At 39.6% G+C, this 14,049-nt stretch overlaps 1 protein-coding gene across 2 annotated transcripts in view; it reads right to left on the reverse strand.

The window, feature by feature from the left end:
- PDE7B (phosphodiesterase 7B) overlaps nt 1–14,049 on the reverse strand; it is a 314,573-nt gene that overhangs the window by 143,088 nt on the left and 157,436 nt on the right. The gene's annotated exons all lie outside the window — the stretch shown is intronic.

Raw genomic sequence — 14,049 nt, forward strand, 5'->3', positions numbered from 1 at the left:
GGCCTCCGGGCAAAGAAGCGGGGCTCCCCTTTGCCAGCCTCTCACGGGGGTCCCCCAGGGGCCGCTTATCTGAAGGTGTCAGGTGAGGAGTCACCCCTGTGGTGCAGGAAGCCTAGAAGCTTCCCCCCCACCGGCTCCGGGCGGCGCGAGTCCCAAGGAGCTCTCGGAAAACGCGAAGCTGAGCGCCGGCAGAACCAATTTGCAGGGGCTGCTCTCTGGAAGTTCTGGCCGGGGGCCACCTTGCCTGTCCACTAGGTCTGCCCTGGGATGGGGTTGTGCAGAAGGCTCCGGGTTGGAGCCTCGGCACCACGGTTCACACACTCCCCTCCTCCACCCCCCTCCCCCTCTGCTGTCATTTGGTTCTCAGCAAACCTAACTGGGTTTTGGCCTATTAGTCAAATCCCTTTGTAACCTCAGCTGCCCTTCAGCTGGAAGGGAAATAACATCGAATCACATTCCAAAGCTAACTCCGAAGAAGTGAATTAGGGAAGCACCAAGATCCTCCTGCGAACTTGCAGTGAGGTCATATAGACCGGACCGGTAATTTGGGATTGTTAGAAACCCATTTCAAAGGAAAACAATGATAATTTTAAAGGCTATTCATGGGGGGGGGGGGTGCATACAAGCACTGAAAAGAAAGGAGAGAGATCCACTTTTCGGACCCGGAGCGCTCTGGACTTCGTATCTGGGCCACTAACTGCTGTGCGTGGTTCAGTTGAGGACAATCATGCGCCACGCTGTTCGGTCCCACGGCTCTGAGGTGGAGACACCAACCCTGGAAGTCAGAACCCATTCAACAAAAGGGGGTGCCCCCTGTAGCTTGTGTGAAAAGCCCCAGACATAAATGAAAGTGGGGTGGTATTGTGTTTGGCACTTTTGTCAGCAAATTGAGTTTGTAGGAACAATTTGAACTCGAACATTCATGTGGATAGCTCCTGTTTTCTTGGAGGCCATTGCAACAAGCCCAACTTTTTCTCCTCTTCACATCTCTGCATTGCAAAGTGCTTTATTTTGCTTGGCGTTTTGTTTTGCTGAGGTGCAATCTGCTGTTCCTGCTCTACATTCCTTGCAGGGCAGGTTTATCACACAATCATGTGATGTTTCTTTAGGGGAGCGGAGACTTTGGGGAAAGGACAAAGACCATTGTAGGGTGTGTTTTATTTTCATCGCCCTCACCTCGTTTTTTTTTCACAAGTTGAAACCAGTGAAGGCTACTGTTATTTTGTTGTTATCATTATTCCTCTAAGCCTATGGTTAATAAGTTTAGTTTTCCACCCTGAGCTAAATGGCTTTTCTCTTTTTCTGGATGGAAAAATACACTGGTAAGCCTACTCTCTTTCCTAATAGGTGAAGAAGCGTCAGCATCCGTTGAGGGTATAAAACCACAATAAAAGACATTGAAGACACTACTGTTTGTGAATTTCATTATTGAAATATTGATCAGACAGCTCTTCTTGTAACTACCAGATATTCACTCAATCCATTTAGGGAATATTCAGTGATCCACTTATGAGAAAGATGTGCCCCCCCCTTTTTTAAACTTCCCTCGTTGTTAAGGGATGAAGGGATTTAAGCATCCGTGTGACACTTCCACACATCCGTGTGACACTTCCACACATCCGTGTGACAGCCCTTCTTATCTGACACTTCTATCAGACTGGGGCATTAAGGCTCTCTAGATTTGAAATGATTTTATTTAATAAGCATACGTAGGCTGTTGCACACTATTAACATATTTCCTGAATAATGTCTTAAACTCACTCCTCAGTCACAAACTTCCTTGACATAACAACTAAAAGAGTTTCCTAAGTGTTCAACTATTTTTATTTTTGTTCAGTTATTTTGCAATAGTACTTAGCATCAGGATATCCTGACCCTTGGAACAAAGGGGTTAAGAACAAAGAAAACAAATATATGATATAATATGTCACACACACTAATGTATTAAGAATACAACTCTACATGGAACATTTCTTTAAGAATGACATTTTAAAAAATCCAAGCATATAAATTTCCACTGTATTCTCTGTATTGTTTTGCATATTTCCTTGTAAAAATATCTTAGAGAAGTTACAAAATGTTGGATCATTGAACATGAATACTTCCTGGTGGAGATGAGTTAGGGCCAAGCAAACACCATCTCAAATTTTCATTCCCAAGAAGGAATCCACTTTGTTTGAAGGTTTAAAAATTGAAAAGTTTGCAGAATTCTTAAAAAACTTCTCCCCAATATGGGATTATCTTCATCCCAGGGTAAAAGTGCAAAAATACCACAAGAAAGGTCATTCTCATGGTATTTCTGTCTCACATAGAAACAGGAAGTACAGGAAATCTTGCGGGAAAGCTTGGCTCAGGAGATTTTTGGCTCAACTGCAGGCTCAAGAGATTGGGATAAACTGACAAGATGCTAGGACTTGGACTAAAATTATTATGCCACACACATTCTCTAACAGGTGGTTTTGTTACACTTCATAGCTAGTATAGGCTGTGATCTTTTTTGTCCTTCAGATAGTTACTTTGGAAGAGCATGCCTATAAACCTATGATTTTAACCTTCCTCAGTGAGTATCATTCACCTTGAGATAGTACCTATTGCCAGAAGTTTGGATCACTGCGGATGGGGAAAAGGGACTGGTGAGAAGGTTCTGTACCCAGTGGAGCCATGGAGCAAAGAGATCTCATCTATGTGACTTGCGAGGATTCTTACAAATCTTAATATCTGTAATTAATGTGTTATAGATAGGACATTTTAAACTTTCAAAATAACCTCATTTTTAATTTCAGGCATGGTGAGCCAACCTAACTTTCCATTAAAAGGAAAATAAGGTAGTTCTTTTCCTGTGTAAAAGAAATGTAATGAGAAGTAACCAAGTCAAAGACAGCTTGTTCCAATGGATACCGAATTCTACCAAAAATACTTTGCTATGTGTTTGCAGCTATAAAGGAAAGAATTTGTAACCACAATACTAAAATTTATGGCCAAGAACAAAGATTCAAAGACATAATGATTTAGAACCTGGATTATTTTGAAGAATTTCTAGTGTTCTGGGGGCTGTGTAAAAATCTTATAGACTTGTGGGTGTTCTAGTCATTAAGCAGATAAGTCTTTATTATATGTGATTTTAAAAAGAAATATTAACAATATCAAATATTTCTAAGCATTTTAAGAAATATATTTTTTAAAGATTTATTTAGTTGAGAGAGAGAGAACATGCGCATGCAGGTTGGGGGAGGGGCAGAGGGAGAGACTCTTCAAGCCAACTCCCTGCCATGATCTGAGCGGAAACCAAGAGCCAGACGCTTAACCAAGTGAGCCATCCAGGTGCCCCAAGAAATGTATTTTTTAATGGAAACTTGGAAATGTATACTTATTTTGATTTTTTTTAATTTTTAATTTATTAACAGATTCTCACAAGACTTCACTTTAATGGAAATCTTCCCACTTAGATATTTTGGCAATGCTTTATACACTTATTAAACCCTATTCTGCCTCTATCTTTAAAGAAAAATTTCAAACTATTGAAGGAGTTTATTAATTTTGTCCTGGCCTTTCCTCTCCATCAGTTCAAACACAGATGTGTAAACACTCACACACACACACACACACACACTCACACACGACCACCCTGGTTTCACAAATGCAATTCAAATGAAATTCAAAATGAGCGAGGAAGGAAAAACAGGTCTTTCAACTTTGTTTAATGTAGTCTAAATAGAAGAAGCTCAAACAATTTACAGTGTCCTTCAAAGAAATAGAAATGTAATAACTTTGGCCTTAACTAATCTCCAGGAATGATGCCAGCGAATAGGGAAAGAGACTCGGTCTGCAGACCGACCACATAAGGCTGCACACATCTCCACTGTCACATGGAAAGGGAGGAGAGTCGATGCGGCAAGATGAGGAAAGATGAGGTAGGAAAAAGAGATTCATAGTATGATTTTACAACAAGTGTTTGAACTACAACCAAGTCTTTTCTTATTCCCTTTGCAGATATGTATTAATAATGAGAGCAAGAGCAGAAGGGAGAACCTTTTGTGTAACTCTTTTCAAGCACCAGGGACCTGCCTGGCCTCCCCAACCTAGGTTCTGGTTTGCACTGTGAGTTACCCCTTCTTCTATTTCTTTGCTTTACACATTTAAAGAGAGACACCAGGGTTTTAGCTGGCATGAGATCTCTATCTTGGCTCTCAGACATCTTAATTAATGCTAAATTTACTGCCTCTGACAGTTAACCCATAACAAAGAGTCTGATAACACAGGGATTGAGAACAAAACGGCAGAGAGACTTGACTTTCTCCACTTTGCTCTCCTCCCTGCTGTCGAAAACCCATACATAAAAAAAGACATCGTTTCGTGGTAAGACAACAACAACAAAAACCCCTCAAAACAAACAAGACCTCCCCCTACCCCCTGCTATTATCTCCATTACTGAACACCTGATGCTTTGCTGTGTGACAATGGCGTCCTCTGGCTGAAACCTTTCCAGGATTTCAGAACTTATTTCCAATTGGGGAAGATTGTAAGTGAAGTACACTTTTCATAATTTCATACTGTGGTGTGTCAACTTCTGAATAAATAGCTACAGCAATGAAATCTCCAAAGCAGCCCTCTAAGACTTAGGGTTACAAAAAGTATGTTTCCATCTCAACTCACCCCAGAGATTTGCCTCAAACTTAGTGACTTCTCCATAAATGGGTATGATGTCAATAACTACCTTACCGATCACACTGGGATCTTGTAAAAATAAAATAAGATTAACCTGTGAGTTAATTTAAAACCATAATGCACTATAAAATTTTTAAATGATTATTTTTGAGCTATAAGAAATTATAATTGACAATTTACCTACACTCAAATTTTGACTATGTTTTCCTGGGATCTATTAGAAAGCTGAAAAGTCAACCACCCAACCTTGAAGTAGGTCCTACTTTGGAAATTTGTGTTCCCCAAGAAGATGTAGGAGCAGAGGAAATCAAAGGCAGGGGTCTTGGAGTACTGGACAGTGGCCCAATGGGAGAGGCAGTGAGGGATTTAATGTACAAAAGTGGGGTAAAGTAGGCTTATAAAATGATTGAAGTGTGGATGAGAACAGATAAACAAAAGACGAAATATGTGCTAAAAAAGGGTCTCAATAGAATAAATATTCATTGTAACTGTTTTTTGGAGGTGGGAAAACAGCCATGAATCATACCTAGGATCTCAGCCTGCATGATCTGCACCGTCATTATTATTTACTGCCCTGGTTAATACTGTATAGGTTCCCTTGCTTGGGAATTTCAATTTCAGCCCACAATGACTAATGGTATATTTGATATTCACGAGCTGTACAGCTCTGTGTCATATGCTGTGGTTGTGAACATGTGTGTTCAGGCCTTCCACTGGCCTCATTTCCCTAGACTAACTTATGTGGGCCTCAAATTTTTTGCTTGGGGGTCTGTATACTTCAAGCATTTTTATTTAAAGATTTTGCTTATTTATTTGAGAGAGAGAGAGAGAGAGACCATGAGTGCGGGGGGTGGGGGGAGTTGAGGGAGGGGGAGAAGCAGAATCCCTCCGGCAGCAGGGATCCCAAAGAGGAACTTGATCCCAGGACCCCGAGATCATGACCTGAGCTGAAGGCAGATGCTTAACTAACTCAGCCACCCAGGGGCCCCTATAATTTTTTTTAAAGATTTTATACATTTATTTGAGAGAGAGAGAGAAAAATGGAGAGTAAGCAGGGGCTAGGGAGAGAGAAACTCAAGCAGACTCCGTGCTGAGTGTGGAGCCCGATGCTGGACTCGATCCCACGACCCTGAGGTCATGACCTGGGCTGAAACCAAGAGTGCGATGTTCAACTGACTGTGCCACCCAAGTGCCCCACATTTTTATAATTTTGATTGCTCCTTGCTGATCTCTGTTTAATTGATGTGTTTTTAAAAGAAGTGGAGTGTGTAAAACCAAATATAATGTTTAAAAAGTAGCCTAAGCAAAGTCTGATATACATTTCTATCTTTTTTTTTTTTTTTTTGCTGGTGGGAATATGAATTTTGGAAGCTCTCAAGAATTAGGCCAGGCTGAGTAGATCTCAAGGAGGCTGAAGGGCAGATGATCTAGACATTCCTCAAAGAAATGCTGAGGAATAATTGAGTGACGTTTTCCCCCTCTTAATATAATAATAATAATAATAATAATAATAATAATAATAATAAAACCTCGACCACCAATAAGATAGAGATTATCAATAACATAACATAAAAGGAAAGTGAGAAGATTATAAAAAACAAAATCTTCTAATAGGACCTCTTTGTTCCCTTGGCATTCATTTATCCTTATGTTTATGGAGTTCAAAGTCAATTCGGAGGAAGGAAATTTGAAATTTCAACTGCTACATGTGTAGGGAGTATGATTTTAGTGCCTCTTCAAAGTATTCTTTATTTTTTTCTCTATCACTTATTACCTTCTGGTGATTATGAATTAATCTACGAAAATATATATGCCTGAAGGTATCTCTCAGGTGCTATTCCAGAGCAGTGTTTCTTAAGTGCTAGCATGCATACAAATCACCTGGAGATCCTATTAAGTGCAGAGTCTGATTGGGCAGGTCTGGGTGGGGACCTAAGACTCTGCATTTCTATAAAACTCCCTGGATATGCAAGGCTGCTGGTGGTGGTCCACACTCTCAGTTCCAAGGCTAGAGGGCTACCGTGTAGCAGATACTTTCTGCCTCTGCCATATTAGTCGTTTATGAAAGATAATGCAGCTAGAGTCCTAATCTTTACAGATACACATATTGGGACTCTGGAAACAATCAGTACTGGCTCTGGTCAAACACTCTGAATTGGAAATAAACAACCAGAACCACAGTGTAAGAGCAGGACTCTGTCTGGCGACATTCATGACATTGAACAGCTACTTGGCTTTTACATTTTGTTTCATTCATTCATTCATTTCTTTTCCCCTATGAATTTACTGTAATAATACAGTTGAAGGTCCAATATAAGCCACTGTGATGAATAATATATATGGAGTCTTAACTTTAAACCAAATGTCTATTTTTGAAAATCTTTTCTCACCAAATGTGAAACAAAATCTGCTTAGGCCAATTTTGCCATTCCTCCTTCTTGCCAGTATTTTGTTGTGCTCCTATTGCTAGGTTCAGACCAATCAGAACACAGGCAAGGCTCAGAGTCTTTGATCTCCATCATCAGGGATACTCTCACCAAGATCTGCTCCTTCATTTGATTTGTTAGAGGTCCACGTAAAGTGGTCTTTGGATGAAGCCTGGCAGTCTTTCCCACTGTGATATTGCAGGCACGAGTGAATGGTGGCCAGATGATTCCACTAAGCAAAGATGGAAAAGAAGAAAGTTGGCATTACAGCTAGCAGGCAACAGTGCTGCTGACTCAGGGAAAGAGACCGCAATGTCGCAGCCACAGAGAAACACAAAACACAAGAGATAAGTAAGATAAACTCTGCAACAGGCTGCACTCTTTATCAGGGATGGCTCAGAATCTACGCAGCTCCAGGCATAGTATTGGTGGACAAGTGATGCCAGAAGCAAGAGGCAGGCGAAATCAACCAGAAGACCAGGGTAATCAAGAGCATGAGGTTAGAACACCACCACATTTACGTAATTAAAAATTTGTACAGTTAAAAAAATTTGTACAGTTAACTAAATAAGAACGCTTAGAATAAATGAAAGCATCTGCTGGTAATTGGAAACACAGTTTGGGGTATTTTTTTCCCCATTGTCTTTCCTGGTTCTTTCTAAGGCTAAGTGCTTTGCTATGGATTACGAACACCTATATTTCCTGTTGTTCCCCGGGGGTAACTGAAAAACAGGGAAGAGAAAGCTGGAAGATTTTAGATTAAAACTAATATATATCATGGTTATTGTTTTAGATAATTTTGGACCCCCTTTCCTCTGTGAGGGGAAGAGAATCAAGGTAAAATGAGGCCACTTAATAGATTGCATATAGACAATATAGAACACATTCTCTGTATAGGACAGTACAGGTATTCTCACCAGCCCCCTCCCCTTTTGATATGTAGTGTTGCTGGAAGAATAACAGTAATACCATTATCAAGGAAAGAAAGTCTAGCACACTAGAATATTTAAAACATTGATGTATGTATAAGGTCTTCATCATGAAAAGATTCTTCAAGAGTTTCCTTTTGGGAACTTTCTTTTCCAGCCTACGTTCAAATGCTAACTAGATTTTGCTTCTTCTATTCTATAAGTTATCTAAAATGATTGCATATCCTTCTGCCTATATCATATGGTTCCTAACTGGTCCCACCCTATTTTCTTATCTGAACCTCTGAGTCCTCTTACTCTCCTTTCTCCATGACCACCTTCCTGAATCCATTCTGCAGCCTGATAATGAGACTCCTTGCATTCTTTGTTCTTTGAGCCATCTTTGCTTTAGATGTTAATGTTTTGTTGCCTATTTAAGTGTAAGGTAAAATACACCTACCTACCTTTGACTTGCATATGTTCACATACCTTGCTACTCTTACATCTGTGTATCTTGATTAGAGCATTGGGGGTCAACTCCAGAATCACCTTTTAATAAATGTCTTTTTAATAATGCTGTTATTACTTTCTTTTCTGCTTTCAAACTTTGAGGAATCAATTGATTTGAGCTATTAAAATGTATTTTTCAAATCTCTCATTAAACATTAAAAAAAACTGTGAAGTTTTATTTATCTTTAATGGTTGTGGCATTGTGAATTGGACATATGTTATGATCATGTCATTTTCAAATATGTAACAAATGAAAAGTGATGAAAATATTAATATTAATCTGACACAAAGAGAATTATTACTTATAAATATAGTCCAAATCCCTCTGTTGGGCATTTAATGCTTTCAAAAATAGGTTCCCACTCACCTAGTTCTCTAAACTCACTGAGCTTACATTTGACACCCAAAATTTCTATGAAAATGATATTGTTGTCCAGACAAGACAGATGTGCTGTCATATTTTGTATGGTAGGCAGAATGTTGGCCTCCCAAAGATGTCTACATCCTAATCTCTAGAACCTGTGGATATGTTAGGTTACACGGCAAAAAGGAATGAAGGTAGCTAATGCAATTAAAGTTGCTAATGAGCCAACATTAAAATAGGGAAATACTCCTGGATTATTACACAGGTCCAGTGAAATCACAAGGGTCCTTAAATGTGGAAGAGGGAAGCGGAAGGGTCAGTGTCAAAGTGGTGAGATGTGAGACTCACTGGCCATTGATGGCTTTGAAGACAGAAAGGAGCCCTCCAGCCAAGTAATGAGCACAGCTTCTAAAAGATAGGAAAGGCAAAAACCAGATTCCCTCTTAGAGCCTCCAGAAAGGAATGAAGACCTGTGGACATCTTAATTTTGGCCCAGTGAGACCCATTTCAAACTTCTCATCTCCAAAACTATGAGATAATAAACACGTGTTGTTTTAAGCTACTAAACGTGTGATAATTTTTTACAGGAGCCTTAGGAAATGAACATATTGTCGCTCACTTTGTTGGGAAAGATTTTCCCATTCATCAAATTCAGAAAAAGTCCCATTTTCTTTATGAAATCTTTGTGCTCCACTTCAAATTGCCTCTTCTGTTTAAACAAAGCAGGTGCCTCTTATCCATTTTATTGATCTGTAAGATAACTTCATTTGTATTACTATTTGCCTCTGATGCTCTGTCTTGTCTTCCAATTTAGACAGAAGGGACCATAATTTCATACTTTGCAACAAAAAGCCCTCGTGATATACCCTTTGTTTATCCATCAATTCATTCAACCTGCATTTACCGAGTGGTTCTCAATTTATTGAGAGCTCCATAGCTAACTGATTGATATATACAAACTTGGACCCTATACTTAAAATTAATTACAAATTTAATGGAGAAACAGACACACAATGTAACTATAAAGCACAGTGAATTGTAGTGCTACAATATAAATGTGGACACAACAGGCGTCAATTTGTGTTTGTTATTAATAATGATGACAAGCAACTATTTTCAGTAGATTTTTTCCCTATCTTGATAATGAAGGCAAGGTCGAGAAATCTCTTTAAAACTTAAAAAAATTGTGAACTATATTATATAGAGTTTGTATCTAGCCAGGAAAACATGGGTGGTTAGTTATATTTTTGCTGATTATTTTTTATTTGCTGATAGAATTTTCAAAAGTTTAACTGTAATGATTTTAAAATTTCAAGAATATTCTCACTACTTTCCTCAGGTGAGCTGATACTGTGTTCCTAGCAAATTGGTAGCTTAGGAAGATTTCTTATTCTAAGAGAGCAAAGAAAGACAAATCATGAAGTGTTAGGGTTTTAAGGGACTTTAGAAACAAATTAACCATTTCAATTAGATGATGCATGTCTTAGTCAGCTTCAGCTGCTATAGTAAAATACCACAGACTGGGTAGCTTAAACAACATAAATTTATTTCTCACAGCTCTGGAGTCTAGAAATCTAAAATCAGTCAGGTTCTGGTGAGGGTGCTCATCCTGGGGCTGCTGTGTACTGTACCCTCGTATAGTAGAGACAGATGTCACCTTTCTTGAGTCTTTTTTTATAAGGACACTAATCCCATTCATGAGGGTTCTACTCTCATGATGTATTTATCTCCCACAGGCCCCATCTTCTAATACCATCATGCTGGAATTAGGGTTTTAACATATGAATTTTGGCAGACCACAAACATTCAATCCATAGCAGATCATTTTCTAATTTTGCCAATAATGAAGCGTTATCCAGACACCTTAAGCCCTGGATTCCCACAGAACTGAGCACAAGCATTTTCTCTGAGTGCTTATGTACCTGGTCACAGTACTAAGCATTTATTTATTTATTTATTTGTTTGTTTGTTCGCCAGAGAGAGAGGGAGAGCAAGAGAGAGCACAAGCAGGGTGGGTGGCAGACAGAGGGAGAAGCAGACTCCCTGTTAAGCAGGGAACCCAATGTGGGACTTGATCCCAGGACCTTGGGATCATGACCTGAGCTGAAGGCAGACGCTTAACCAACTGAGCCACCCAGGCGTCCCAGTACTGAGCATTTAAATGAAATGCCTTATTTTATCCTTATGAGAACCCAGATGAGGTAGGTTCTACCCTCCATGAATGTGATTTGCTCCAGATTCATCTGCCATCAAGCTTTAGAAGGGTGATTTGAACCACCGCAGGCTGATTCTAGAGCACTCCCTCTTAACACTGCGCTATAATAACTGTGTGGTTAAGGTATTGGAGAATACAGTAGGAACTCTGCTTGATTCATAGATTGTAACTATATCTGGCTCTATCATCATGAACAATTAAGTGAGGAAAGTCAGAAGGAAAGAAAGAATAATTATGACACCCGAGCATGTACTTCAATGCCTGTTCTTCATGCCAGGATTACATCTTGTGTTCCTCAAGCCAGATTCACTGCCATGTGGTCATGACCGTCAATATCAGGCTGGGCTTTAGATCTTTGCCACACCTGTGCCCAGGACGTGCTGAAGAAAGTCCTGCCTTCTCAGTATGGCCAGAGAGAAAGAACATGGTGCGCATGGACATTTTTAAAAATTTAGATGAATGTCCCTCCAATAATGGGGTGGTTTCTTCAAATGAGACCCTACACTCCTAAAATAACTCTATTCCTTCTGAAGAGTGACTTGATTTACCCACACCAGCACTTGTGATTGCCATTGCCATGCACGGGAACCATCTGGGAGTAGTGATGAAAGAGCATCAGAATAGTTTCTGTGTTGCTTAAACATAACTGCGGCAGCTATTCTGTCCCAGACCTAAATTCTTGGGTCTGCAGAACCAGAGAATGATGATGTGGAATTGGTGAATGGAGTCCACTAGGTTTACCCAAGACATTGGAGAGATATTTCCCTTTGGGAGCTATTTAGCAAGGCTGCTTACAGTTTGTGCCTGCTGCATCTGTGTTTGCTAGATAGCTTGGCCAGGAAAGGGGGGTGGGGAAGGGAGCCTTAAGTGTTTCCGAGTGTTGAGGAAATAACTTGGGTCACTTTTTGCATGGACAACAGTACATGTGGGAAATTCAAGTCTGGCCCAGCTGATTTCTGTCCTGGAGTACTAGATCAGGAATGAAGCTGAGGACAGCCATGTTTCCAGGGAACCAGGGATCTTCTGTTTTCTGCCTCAGTTCCTTTCTTTGGCTTTACTTCCACATGGTAAATGTGGTCATTTAGTCATTTATATTCACAGGCCTTCTACTAGGGAAATGTTAACCTATACATTTCACATCATCTTTACATAGCACCTTCTTCTATAAAGGCATTGCAAAGGACAGAAGGGCTTGACTCTTCAGAAATATTCTTAAGGAAAGGAAAGTACAAACCCTGGGCAAATCATTCTGACCTTCAGTATGTTCAACTACTTTCAGTATTCCCCTCTTCCTGTACCCAGTAATAATTAACAAATTCATTCACTTATTTGAAAAAAAACCAAACAAACAGTAAATACTCCAAATCTCGGCCTGACTAAATCCAATTAAATCTAATTATTCCATGTCTCACTACCCACATTAGGCACATTATAACTGATGCCTTGTTTTATTTAGCATTTGCCTCTATGTCAATTTTGCATTTCACGTTTTCTTATAGTAGATCATAGGAGTACAGGTATTTATTTCTTTGATAGATTCCTTAGAGTGCCTCCCAAAGTGGTCTCGATTATAATGAATGCTGAAATAGCACTATTGTTTCTGTGGCAAAAACGTGGAGAGAGTTCTGTGTGGGATAGCCACAGCATTTTTGGGAAACCTCAGAAGGGATACTTGGTGTTGCAAAATCAAGTACTCTTTTTGACCTAAACCATATACTGGTTTTCTTGAAATTACTTCAGGGTTAGAACTTTTCCCCCGTTAACATGTTTAGTAAAGTCACGTTTTCCTCCAAGAACACAAACGTGCAAATAAAAGAGATGGGCTATAGAGGTGCCTGGGTGGCTCAATCAGTTAAGTGTCTGACTCTTGATTTCAGCTCAGGTCATGATCTTAGGGTTGCGAGATCAAGCCCTGCTATGGGCTCTGCGCTGGGCCTCGAGCCTGCTTAAGATTCTCTTTCTCTCCCTCTGCTCCCAACTCTCCACTTATGTGCTTTCTCTCTCTTTCTTTCTCTAAAAAAGAAAAAAGAAAAAGAAGAAGAAGACGGATTGTAGAAAAGTGCTGGAGATTTCACCTGGGATTCCCCCGGTTGTTGCATCTCTCTTATCTCTAACCTATTGGTCAAATGTACCACTAGATCTGTTGTCTTCCAGTTGCCATTTCTTAGGGGTTTTCCTTTAGAACCTTTGGTGACTAGAGTTTTCAGAAACAAAACAGCCTCTATTCTCCAAAAGAACCAGGATGTTGGAAAAATTAGACTGAGTTTTTGTGCCAATTAAGAGATCTAAATAAAAATATTTATGGAAAGTATATAGAAAAAGGCCAGGCAGAAAGTAGGTACTCCATAAAAGCCAGCTGTTATCATTTCCTTCAAATTATCTGCTCTCTTCTCTATGGAGCTGGCACCAGTAAGCCCTTTAGCCCTGGTGCCATCAGGAGAACCAGAAAATGACAAATGAAGGGGGAAAAGATAGAAGAGGTAAAATTAAGGAAACATAGAAGGTATGTGTTTAGTGTGAAGCAGTCAAGGAGATGGGGGGGAAAAGAAGACAAAGACAAAAAAAAAAAATAAAGGGAAAAGAAAAAAAGTACAGGTTTTCACTAGCAATGATCTTAAAGGATACTCCAAGACCCTGGAGGTTATCGGCATTGGGCCCTTCACTTTAATATTGGTCTGATGCCATTTTTTCCCTTGTGTACTAATTTCTAACATGTGTTTCAGATCATCTAGAAGATTCTTCAGATCTAATTCTATAAAACGGGTTAAAATTATTTTTTTTAGTTTGTCTGAATAGATAGCCATAAACATCCAATGCTGAATTAGTTTCTCCCTAAATCTCTTGAAACCCACTATAACATAATTACTCCTTGGGGAGAATTTTTCATATATCATTCTTCCCTCGCTTTCTGTTGAAGGATGTAGTTACTGAATTATCAAAGGCTTTCTTGGCAAGGAAGTG

Source organism: Halichoerus grypus, chromosome 9 (assembly GCF_964656455.1).
Source record: "Halichoerus grypus chromosome 9, mHalGry1.hap1.1, whole genome shotgun sequence".
Taxonomy (NCBI): Eukaryota; Metazoa; Chordata; class Mammalia; order Carnivora; family Phocidae; genus Halichoerus; species Halichoerus grypus.